The sequence below is a fragment of the Pieris brassicae genome, chromosome 11, assembly GCF_905147105.1.
Source record: "Pieris brassicae chromosome 11, ilPieBrab1.1, whole genome shotgun sequence".
Classification (NCBI taxonomy): Eukaryota; Metazoa; Arthropoda; class Insecta; order Lepidoptera; family Pieridae; genus Pieris; species Pieris brassicae.
The window spans coordinates 12,603,926-12,617,394 of NC_059675.1; the positions used below are offsets into that span (position 1 = coordinate 12,603,926).

The window sequence follows — 13,469 nt, forward strand, 5'->3', positions numbered from 1 at the left end:
ACCTACTTTAACTATTGACAACCCAGACGTTATCCTTTACCCACGAAAAATCGAATTAACACCTAGGAGTTGCATAAGAAAATTTATAAGTATATTGATATATACGAATCTATCTATGAGCCTTAAGGAACAAATCGACAATCTGTAATTATTAAGATATATTTTAAATACTTAAACCAACTGTGTAGTGTTCAGCTTGTATTGCAGAATTATGAATCCAAACTGTTCTCAAATCGACTTGAACACACACATAGACATCATCAAAATCGGTCCGGGAGTTTAATTAGAAGATTTATAAGTACATTGTACATTATCTATTACTGTATATTTTCAGCTTTTCCTATCAGCCTTAAACAACTAATGCAACAAATCGTTAACTGTTAAGTTATATTGTAAATACGAAAACTATTAAAAGCACTACACAAATTTTACATAAAAATCTATTTAATATCGTAAAGTGGTAAGCTTAAAGGAGCTTTTTACAATAGTAGTGAAATGGAAATTCTAGAATCTATAATAAACAATGCTATCGAACCGTGGGCCGATTCACATCATTGCAATTAAAATACTTATTAGCAGGTATTATACTGCTTTCTCGCAAAGCCCTAAGTATACGGGGTAGTTGAAGTTGGAGTTGAGCGCCCCTGTATCTTTGTTGAAATATTTGCTGTGTAAGCGGGTGACTATCTCTTAGGGCCGACGCTCGCGAGGGGGTGTAACGTAGCGTTTATAAGGTTAAAATTAAATATCTCCAGGTTAAAGGAAAAGAGCGTACTGTTTCTAGAAAGACAGGCAAAGCACTTGCGACCCTCCTGGCAATGAGAGTGTCCATGGGCGGCGGTATCACTTAATATCAGGTGAGCCTCCTGTGACATAAAATAATAGACTAATAAGAACTATCGGTTAGTAACAATTATACTCGTTTATAAAACGTGTATTTATTTTATTCAAAGAAGAAATAAAATTATTCAGAAATACAAACAGTAAGTGTCCATACATTGATTCACAGATATAGTATTAAGGAGTAAATATCTAAAAAAGATATTCTTAAAACACTATTAGACATTAATGGCACTGAATCAAGCTTGAACAACTTTTAGTTACACACAAAGACGCATTCTCTCTCTAATATTATTACGTCTACCAATAGGCGTATTTATTTAAAAATTATTTTGTATAATTGTTAAGTCAGCTGTAAAATATTTCTACATAAATAAACAAATTTATCCGTTACTATATATCCTCTATTGCCTTTACAATTGGCATCCAATTAATATTAGTTTTTAGTTATTTGATGGCTTTCTTTATTAACTAAATTATTAGGTTTCAAGGTGCTGTAAATGCGACATATCTTTCATTGTTCATCGCTTCTAAACGGAAGGTATTAAGCACATTTTTCATTCAATAACCCTTGTTATATGATATTGTAATCATTAGCTTCTTATAAAACAAAAATTGTGCAGTTTCCTGGTCAAATACCTACCCCGTATCAAACCAGCTTAATTCCGCATGTAAGGTGCTAGTTGATTGTTGATACAGCAAATTTGTTCTTCGTCTCTCGACGTGAGGATTAGCCTGTTTTTCCACTAGATAAGTGTTTTATCTTAATGAATAATAAGTGCATTGCAAAATCACAATTTGCTTTTGTTAAATAAATGAATCACTGGAGTTATTTCACTACGAACTTGGTAGCGCCAAAGCCTATTTTTAAAGCGATATATTGAATTGGATGAGCCACAGCCACAGGAACCATATATTTATACCATTAATTAATCATAAATATCATAAAATAATAGTTACCATATTAATTTCATCATTGTAATACGAAATTTCGCTCGTATCACACTTCGAGGTCCGTTCTTCTTCAACTGAGCGTTTTTAAGGTAATTTTTTTATTGTTTTATTTACAGGTTTTGATACGTTTTCAATGATCCATAAAATGTGTTCAATAATTGAGCCCTTACTCCAGTGGTGGATTAACCAGCAGACTAAGTTTAGCAGTAATTTAAAACAAATTATGATGTTTTATTTTGTTGAACAGATATGCACCAAAATTTGCCGATGAATTTTCCCTCTTACTTGCACATTAGGTGTAACAAACTTCAATGTACTAGAGTAAAACAGCTAGTGCGTCCCGCAACCAGTAGGTAATCCAGTGCGCCCCCAGCTCACACTTTGTATAAGTGAAAAGAGCTATATTGCTGAAAATGTATTTCCCTCTTTCCTCTTGCCTATCAACTAGTACATGTCAGTCCTACTACTGGTTGGAGGCTGTGAACTGAATGGTTTGTGTATAATTGTAAAAAAAATATAATTTAACTTGAAATTTCAACGAAATTGTTGGATTGTAAATAATCTAGGATATGACAATTGTAAAGGCGAGGGCAAACTTCACAGCCTCTACTTTGAACATTTATAAATCCACCACTGCCTTACTGTGCAACTTCCAATGTATGACAGCTATCCGGATCTTGATATTTTTAATAACCTTTTGAGGAATACGTTTTTGCCCCCTCAAGTTTCGTGAAGCAGGTGATTTTATTCGTCTCTTTAAAACATCCCAGTCTTGTTAAATTGGAATGAGCTCAGTTGTTCGAGTTGGCAAATCTATACGAATAAATCAAAACTTCTTACATGTACGATTTCACGTCGTATTATCGTCCATAAAAAAGGAATCTTCCTTAAGATCAGTTAATGCGGGTAAGTTATACATTTAGATTAATAGACACAATTCGAGGCTTCCACGTCGAACGTTTTTCTTTACGTCCCTCTATCGCCTTCGTTAGACCAATCTTAATGATTCGGCTATAAATGTCGAATCATTTTAGCTGCGAAATGATCCCAGTTATGTTTTTATTCTAAAGTTACCAATATTTTAATGTAGTTTATATAAGAGGTGTAGTTAAAATTCAGTCTCGACAGAGCAAACTCGTAAAATTATATATTAAGACGTGGCCTCGATGTAAAACCAAGATGGCCGCCGTCTTATCGCCCGCCATGTTTGCGGAGGTCGCGGCTGCGCAAGAGTTTGTTTTATGTGGACCTGTTTTAAAAAGGTCAGAATGTAAATGAGGACATTAGGATTATATTGTTTGAGTAATTAAACGTACTGTTTTTGTACAATACTTTATCATGATTTGATCTAACGAGAAGGACCTTGTTGGACCTTATATTAAAAAAAGTTTTAAGCTTTGATCGTTAAATAAATTCGAATCGAATCAGTCACTTTCCGAGCGGATTGATCCCTTGGCTTTACTGAGAGATGTGGGTTCTCTCTGCATCTTCTACCACGTTTACCATATAGAGTGTTCAGAGTTGTTTGGATAAATACCTGCAGTTAGTTGAGTTTCATCATCGACATCAAGACAGAATACGAAATTCCACCGGCATCACCTCGACGTTCGTGGTTTCACACCTGATCGTTTCTTAAGGCAGTTTTTGTCACGCACCACGATTATGTGGAACCAGCTGTCCACTGAAGTATTTCTTAACCAATTCGACTTAGGGTCCTTCAAAAAAAGAGAGTACCAATTCTTAAAAGGCCGGCAACGCTCTTGGCAATGTGAGTGCCCATGGGCGGTTGTATCACTTGGCCTCAGGTGAGCTCCCTGTCAATTTACCCCCTGTTCTATCTAAAATCAGCCGCAATGGCTGCATACGAAATTCCGTTTGTCGTTCCACAACTGAGCGTTTCTTGAGGCAGTTTTTGTCTATGCATAAATATATAAGGTATATATTTCTATATGAAATATCACAAGTTTCTGTATATCACCTTCTATTTCCGTATCTAGACGTTGTATCTAATCAATATGTTATATTTTACATGATTATACAGATTTAGTGTCATTTGTCACTCGGTATTGCTTTATTTTACTATGCCGTTTTTGTCGCACCCCACTTGTATGACACTAGCCGCCTATTAAATTCTTTTCAAACCATTTCAGATATTACACCAAGCAGATGAGGCACTCGCAAGTCTTCTTTAAATATATCCATCGGCGGAGGACTTAGACGAGGTTAAACTACTGCCCGTTCGCCCATGTGTTATAAAAAACTTAATTATTTAAATTGCTAACAGTCAATGGGTACAATGTAGAACATTAACCCTCAGGTATCTTTGACCTGCTTTTACCAGCCTCGCGTGATCAGCTCATCCATTTTCTTGTCTAAACGTCTCGTGTCAAACAAGGTATTCGTTGGGCGTGCCTATACGAACAGAAAATTTCACAAATATTAATTAACATATATAAAGAAATATACATAACATACATATATATTTCGGAGCAATGGTATAGTCATTAATTTGTAGGTCTATTAATAATGACAAATGGAATTAACGATTTTGAGCTACATTGACTTTGGCGTATATTTACGAGGTCTTTGAGATATAATGACAGTGGCAGCTGTCAGTAGTGACATTGCTTCGACATATTATATATAACAACAATTATTTGGAGACTAATATTAAATTACAATGGAATTTTAAGCTACGCTATTTAGAAAGCTCGCGAGTGCCTTGCCAGGCTTTTAAGAATTGCTATTTTCTTAAAAGACCCTAAGTCGAATTGGTTCTGAAATACTTCTATAGGCAGGTGGTTTCACATAGTGCAGCAAAAACTGCTTTAAAAACGTCGTATCCGTAATAACTATTAAAGGTAAAAGTATGATATTTACGTACAATGCCTTCTATTTACGCGTAAGAGTGATGGCCTAGAAGTTGAGTGGACCTTTACCCTGAGGTCGTATGTTCAAAATTTTGGAGTTTTCATTCTGTGTACACAACAAACAGTCAGGCGTGTCAGGTATAAAACAGTGTCCACCTATTAGAAAAAATATAAAGGTCACGGATACAAATTTATGAAAATCTGAAAATACACATGAATAAAATTATATTTACCTAATTTTTAACATACCACTTGGTTTTGGGTTTACAATGGTATGTCTTTGTAGTGCAGCTTCGGGGTTGGTAATTTCTGTAAAAACCTATACATACAGCATACCTGCCTAAAAAAAATTTGTACGCGTATAATATGAGCTAACTATTATGATTGGGTTCTTTAAACTTTATCACAAATTCATATAAATTAAACCGACCTTTTTTATTAAAAGGCAATAAAGGAAAAACCTAATATTAAAAGACGGTACTTTCAAATTATACGAACATATTTTATTTGTTTATACTCCCGATGCCGCCTAAAAACTTCCTTTTTTCACTGATTGATATTTAAACATTTTAATAGAATGAAGTAAGCGTATTGGGCCAGCTAAATATATGCTCAACACACAAACACAATTATGTACCCAGAGCACACACGTCGCTTGCACAGAAAATATTTGGTAACAGCCAATGTAATCCAAGGAGTTTGCCTTGATATACTAAACATACATATTTATTAACCGTTTATTTTGGGTATTAATGAAGTTTATGGGGGCTTAATTATCATTCAAGATAAATTAATCAAATTTGCTTAAAGTTGCTACTCGCTATATTTAGAATTTTCACTCAGTACGAAGTTTACAAGTTTCTTCACCTTGTCTTCATGTCTTAACCCTGACGTTTAGTGTCCCTGGGTTCAAATACGCAAGAGCAGTGCTCGTTTATTACTTTTATACATCTATACAAAAAAATCTAAGTATATGACTCGAAAAATGATGACCAAGGCATATCTTCTTATCCCCTTTACACTCGATTACAGCATTTCTCGTTAGTTTTTTCACTGTACGATCAAGTGTAACGTACGCAGAAGCAAAAATCCACTGCCTAGTATATTTTTTGAAATAACAATTCTGTATATATTATATTTTAAACCACACACGCGTTTTATTGTTTACACATATTGAAGGTTATATTGAATTAACTGCAAAGAAAGAATTGCGTCATAGAATTCTATTTTCGTGTTTGTTCTTATATACACGCGAAGTAGTTATGTACATAATAATGATAGCGTACATGAGCAATAAATAATGCTCACGTTGTGACAAACTGTTGACAGTGTCGCATGTTTCAGGTAAATTAAAACGAAAATACTGTGTATTCATTAGGTAATTTATTTTTGTAATGTGTAATTTTCGGATTAATAGGATATTTCTGTACATAATATGTAAAATTATACTTTAGTACCACTTCTTTAACATAGGGTTTCCTTCTCAGTTACTTCCTAGGTTTGCTTGGCCAAGAAGTAGTCTATTACAAGGTGCTTCACTGAAGAGTGCAACCTGTGCACCAAATAACCTTAATTTGATATTTATTATCCTTATAAATAAATTAAAAAAATCTGCTTCTAAGGCGGAACAAAGTTTGCCAGGTCAGCTTTTGTATGTATAAAATGAGGTCCAGCATCACAAGGCAGTGGATATCACAGTCGAGGATATTAAGAAATTTGTAAAAAAAACAAATGTCAATTGTGTCAAAGCACAGTCGAAAAACATTTTCAATATTGACAATGTAAAGCTGACCGTGACCTTCCCCAGGTTCAGCATTTGATAACTAGAGTTAATATTGGCACCGCACACCACTCTGTTTGACGAACGCTCAACTCTATCAATATATACACATAATATTTATATTTGCCGGTTTTCGTTCGCCACTTGTGTAATTTGTCACTGAAACTGATAATTTTCGGTCTTTCAAGTGTATCTAGCTATGCATACGTTGTTAATAAAACGGAAATACAAACTTTTAGGTCTGGGACTCAGGATTCTGCATCTATTTCGTGATCATTGTCTAAGGAAAGCCGGTTTCCTCACGATGTTTTCATGACCGTACAAACAAGTGTAAATTGCAAAGACGGAAAGGTCCGAACCTACGACCTTAGCGATGAGAGTCGCAAGCTAAACACTGCTCTTAAGTTTGTTAACGCTTTTTCAACTTATTACAGAATTTTAAAACGTCAGGATCTTTTTATCAGTTTCAGACGACGAAAACTAGATGTAGCCTGTGAATAAAGTGCCTCCGGTGTGGCAAATGATTTTCAATTTGTGTTAAAAAATTTGGTTATTTCCCGGAAATTTTCATAGTAGGTTCCACATCAGTGGTGTTAATGAATCAAGTGGGACTCCACACTGCACAAATTATCAGCTCTGATATAATGTAGCCCTCAGGTATCCTTTTATGTTTGGTGCTGTGTTTACACTAAGACAGTAGCCAGCCAGCAAATAATGGCCATACTGTCCTATTAAAAATAAAATAATTATGATTACGGGGTTGTAGAACACGTTGTTAACAATAGTAGATTTTAGCAATGTTCACTTATGACTTAGCTGTTTTAAAACATACGTTTAATGGCATTATTATTCATATTTAAACTTATTCTCTATTAAACTTTAGCAAAATAAAGTTTTTCTTATCTCAATTTATTATTACGAGTAGCGCTACAACCTTTTTAGGTCTTGGCCTCAGATTTATGCATCTGTTTCATAATCAATTGACAATCTAACGGGGAAGTAGGTGATCAGCCTCCTGTGCCTGACAAGCACTGTCGACTTTATGGTTCTAAGGCAAGCTGGTTTCCTCACAATGTTTACCTTCAGCGTTCGAGGTAATGGTAAACTTATATCAAATTGCTTGAAAGAAATAATTATTATATAGTGTGGTGTAGGCGACATTGAAATATATTGTAATTTGTCCTCACCTCCCTTGTGTATTACGTATGCACGTGTGTAAGTAATTAATGCATCAATTACAGTTACTTAGTAGTCCTTTTATTATGTTCGATTATTAGAATAATTAAAAAATCATTGCTTTTTTCAAAATATTGTTGTTTTAACTGAGTATCAGGAGTTTTTAAAGCTTCCAGTAACTCGCTCCAGTGGTCAAACGCGGCATCATCGCCAAAAGCGCAAGTCCGATGTTTGAGTTTTCAATTCATGTCCGCAAGATTCATGTAACACACTGAAGCTAACTCATGTTTGTTTAACATGTACGTGTAATTGATCCTACCTGGATGACGTTTTACGGACACAATTTTGAGGCAACGAAGGCGAGATTTCCCTTGAACTGGCGATCATATTAAATAAAATAAATTCTATGTGGTCTTTAGACTTCTTTCCGAAGTTTTTAGTCATCTTACACGGTATAAGTACATACCACAGATTTTTGAAGTCAAACTTTTTTATCGGCGTTGGAAAAAAAAATACCGTCACATTATTGGGTTACGCGCCACATTTTTCCGTTACGTGCTATATTTTTCTTGTCCCTACCACGGTTGATTCGGAACCATTAATAACAAAAATATATAATAACAGTAACAATTATAATAATAAATCTATTACAATAAATGAAATTCTTTAATAATCTTAGTAGTAATAAGGTAAAATGAAATAAATGTATTATTTGTATTCATGTCTATCATAATAAAATCCTTTTGTTAAACTTTAGCTAATTTTATTTAACTTACTATATGCTATGATTCGGAAATCCTTCAGTGGGCAGTTGGTTCCACATAGGTGTGCGGCTACAGCCTTCACAACGCTCAGTTGTGGAACGTCGGACGTCCAGGTGATGGGTGGAATTAATGTTGTTCGATTAAAGAATTGAAGTTGAAGTTTCTTTTAGAATGTTGGTTGTACATGTCTTTTGTTAACATAGCTTTTACACATTAAGAAAAACACTTTTTGAACGGATTGAAGCTATGTATTATTATTAAAAACTTATCATTATTTACATAATTTAATTTTTTTAATATTTTCCGACGTTTTGCGTGCTTATCAGCGTGCGTGGTCACGGTGACTAAAAAAATTTAAAATTATGTAAATAATTATAAGTTTTTAATAATAATACAAAGCTTCAATCCGTTTAAAAAGAGTTTTTCCTTAATGTTGGTTGTATTTCTGATCTATAGAAGACAACTTGAACTTATGTGCAAAAGTCTGTTTCGCTTTCACGCCTAACACAAATATCATGCATCGTTACGGTTATGGATACCTTTTGACACAGTTAACTTACGTAACAGGGTCAAGGGAAAAATACCCCTAGTTTCCATATATCTGTCGAATAAAATGTCTGTCTAATTGGTTGAATTTATTTATAATTTTATTAATGCAATTACTAAAATATTTGGATTAAAGTTAGCATGGCGATGGAGGTGAGCTGTGTACTTTCTGTAGGCCTATGAAGCTTATTTTTATTATTAGCCACATTAATAAGTATTGCAATACAGCAAGGAAATGCCAGCATTATAGGTAGATTACCACAGGGACAAAACTTTTAAGTTTAACTAGTCTGACCATAAATACTGTTCCATAAAAACTTTTCTTTTTTTCAACTTTTTAATTATTTTGAATTTGGATCTCGAATATTATCTAAAAATCGTTTTTCGCTTTTGCGCCACTTCACAAATTTGATCGAGTTTATTATGTTAGAACAACAATGGCTGTTAATTCTGATAACGTCAGAATTAGTCAAAACCCCATTAGGAAGTATAAAATCTTATCACGAGAAATGATGATTCCCGTTAGGACTCTATCGCGTATTATAAAACAAGACCTGAAGCTCAGTGCATATCGTCAATATACAGGACATGCCTCATGCCAAATCAACCTTTACAGTTAAAGGGAGTGGATCAATCAAAACGCCCTCTGTCTCGATACTCAGGTGTAAAGCACAGAAGTATAGAGGTTATTTCTTATTACCGATGAAGCAATTCACGATTGAAGATCACTACAATAAGCAAAACAATAAAGGTACAACGTGGTCATCATCCTGCGTCAGCGATGGTTTTGTGGGGCGTGTCTTAACAAGGAATCACAAAGCTACATTTTCAAAATATACCGTGAACTTTCCAGCAGAATTCTGCACCTGGTCACAAGGCACGAACTACCCAAGCCTGGTTTGAAACCAACGTGTGTTTTTAAATTATACATACATTACTACGTGTTGCTACACGAGTATATGTAATGAGTAATCTTGCGCATATATATCTAATAAATTAGACAATAAATCATGTGATATCAATAAAAATAGCATTCAATTTGTCAAGTAAGCAAGATCAAGTATGTGCGACATACAATAATTATGTTTACAGAATACGTTAGAACTCGACGGCCATTTTGTAAGACTCACGGACAAATATTGAGCAAAAATACATTTGAAAATAAATTGTTATTAACGAGATATAATATCGTTCATTCACCGTAAATATTGCCTAAGCAACAATTTGGCCTGCGTTTAGGTCTAATATTATATTATATTTCTTTAGTTTTATTTAACGCTTCTAGTCTTTTCTTGTGCGCTGTTCAATCTTTATAACAGAAACACAAAACACAGAGAATATACAGAGTAAAAACAAAACAACCTTACAAATACATTTTACACATTAAGAAAAACTTTTTAAACGGATTGAATCTATGTATTATAATTATAAACTTATAATTATTTACATAATTTTAAATTTAAATCTTTCCGACGTTTCGCGTGCTTTACAGCGTGCACGTGGTGACTATATTTACTATAATTATAAGTTTATAATAATAATACATAGCTTCAATCCGTTTCAAAACTGTTTTCTTAAACTTACAGATGCACTTGTACACGCACTAAGGCTTAAATGGACTTGGTCAGGTCTCATTTCTAGAGCGGGGGATAAAAGATGGACACTTAAAGTAACAAAATCGGCTGGACCTACTGGAAAAAGATGTATAGGACAACAAAACAAAAGATGGACAGGTGACGTTATAGAACTAGCGGGGAAAAACTGGATGAATGTTGCTCAAAGAGCGAATAATTACTTTTAAGACACGTACACACACACACACACACACACAAGTATTTAGTTGCAACATTTCTCATTTGCATTGATTGATATGTATTAATGAGAGATAGATATGGGGAGAAATTGGCTGTGCCAAAAATCAATCTGGAACTGTTTTTGAACACCTTTTATATGGCTATTAAGGTTTACAATAATTTACCAAAAGAATTAAAAGATCTTCCGACTAGAGTCTTTAAACATCGACTTGGTGTATTACTTTTTGGAAAAAATTCAATAAATGATTATTTGCGTGAGACACTGTAGTTGATCTAAATTTAATAACATGACATGATATGTACCATACAAATAATATAAGAATTGACCAATACATATGACTAATAATGTAAAATGTAAAACTACTACTACTAGTACTAGTACTAATATTATTAATAAAACTATACAAGGGATATGAAGATTGGGCCCGTTGGGCCTATTTTAGGAATTTATTGTGATGCCGCCGTCCATGGACACTTTCCATGCCAGTGCGTTGCCGGTCTTTTAAAAATTGGTACGCTCTTTTCTTGAAAGACCCTAAGTCAGACTGGTTTGGAAATACTTCAATGGGTAGCTAGCTAGTTTCACTATTTGGTGGTGCGCGGCATAACAACCTTAAATAACGCTCAGTTGTGAAACGATGGGTGTTAAGGAGATACGGGTGGAATATCCTTCTTGGGGTTAAATTGGATTAGATATTGTCGTCCGCATCTTGAGGAGTCTCCACGTATAGATCACGGCAAACTTCCTGAGCGTTAAACAAGGGAGTGGGGGAAAGTTTGCGCATCGTACACAGCGCGGGACACGAACGTCAACTGATTTACCAATCACGCGATCGACACGTCACCATCCCGCGGCCGCGCACCACCTCAGTGATACCTAAAAATCGCTTCTGAGCAGGCAAGGACATTTGTTCCAGATGTTTGCCGGTATCTATAGCAGAGTTTCGACTCCAGACACCAGTTTGTTCAGGTACTGATCAACAACTGTACTAGAAACTGCACGGCCAGTATAGAGAGCATCCCCAGTGCTATCATCAGCACAGTCATTTAATAAGTGCATTTATCTATAACAAACAGTTGTTCTTATCGCGAGTAAACAGTATTCGGTTGACGTTCAATTGTCTTTTAAATGAATTTGTAGGCTTAGCATTGTTTAGGCGGTAAACAGTAAATACTTCTGTTGAACGAGATCAATATTTACCTAATAAATCTCTGTTATATGTCTCAATTGTGCATGTTTGTTATGTAATTACAATTTTTTTTGTTAATTTGTAAATTTTTCTATAGCTATTAGATGCTTTGTTAGCTTATAGGTCGGAACGGATTTTATTTCCCATTAGAGCGGAAATTTAGACATTACGTGTATAAAAAATTCTATGTAAGAGAATTTGGTGGTTGTAATGTAGGGAACATTCGCTCGAATGGTGAAGAAAAACTTCTAGAGGAAACTAGGTTGCCTTACGCCTTTTGGGTCGACGGCGCGTGTTGTCTATTTAACAAATGAACATGAAAGTTCCGAGGCATAAAAACGTTGTACCGCCACGAATATATATTTGATTGTTTAATGTCAGGGGAAAATAACGTTGTCCTGTAACAGTATTTTGTAACTTCCAATACCGATACCAACAGATGATGACAACTTTTTATAATATAATTGACATAGACACAAACATATACACGTAGAAACTAAACCATCAAATCTTTCATTACACTCGTCACAACTATCAAGAATCTAAAAACATACTTCAATAAAGACAGAAAATATGTTAGAAATTGTATTATTTCTATCTATTTAAAGTCTGTCAGCAACCCAAGTGTTCTTCAAGAACTCGGGTTCGTTGTACCTAGGGGATATGTGCGACGGCAAAGGCCAAGGTTGTCTCGATATCAAGGGCTAGAACCAGTCTGTTGCTCAGAGCCCAGTTAATAAAGACGTTGCGTCTTCTGAACCGTCTGCATTATTCAGAATCCGATACTATCGACATATTTATATGTTCGCAAAGTGAATTCATAGCAGCGACATAGTGTACCTGGCATTAGTATCGTTGACCGCTTTATACAGGATGGACTAAAAGTCGTGGATCAGACGCAACTAGGGGTGAGATGGGGTCAGCAGCTGCATAAAATTGTTCTACAGGAGGTCCTTCAGCTCAACCTCTGCAGAGTTATCATTTATTTTGCGTTTTTATAGGAACATTTACTTTTTTTACTAATTCTTATTAAAATTCGAAAAAATCTCCATTCTGTATATTTTTCATAATACTAGATTAGTTTGAAGGATGACTGATGAGTCCTTGCGTTAGACATACTATTTATGGTTGTTAATACACCCAGTATTGAAGTTAATATTAAGTTATACGATATACAGTTATCTGAAATCATAACTTTTTGTTTACTTCGGACCCCAGTGTGACAAAAATCTCTACCGAAAAGTAACCCTATATTACAAGTTTTAGTTAATAGGGATCTGAAAGGGTCAGACAGATGGAGATTCGAAATGATAGATTACCTACCGGTGACCATCTCTAACGACGGCAGCTCTGTCCCCAAGATAACAAGGCTAATCGGCATAATACGTTTAGGCAACATCTGGAAAGAAAGAGAAATTGGTACCAAAATCAAAATAAGACTGATACGGACTCTAGTATTCCCTATCTTCCTGTATGGACTAGAACCGTGGACTGTCTTGGCTCGAGAAAAGCAATGAATCGATGCCTTTGAGATG

General features: G+C 34.8%; 1 long non-coding RNA gene across 1 annotated transcript; it reads right to left on the reverse strand.

Moving 5' to 3' along the window:
* Positions 1-3,552: 3,552 nt before the first annotated feature.
* LOC123716268 lies at positions 3,553-4,970 on the reverse strand. Its single transcript, XR_006754542.1, has 3 exons — positions 4,898-4,970; positions 4,679-4,820; positions 3,553-4,206 (listed from the first exon to the last, which is right to left on the reverse strand). It is a non-coding gene; the product is annotated as an uncharacterized LOC123716268 (long non-coding RNA).
* Positions 4,971-13,469: the final 8,499 nt, after the last annotated feature.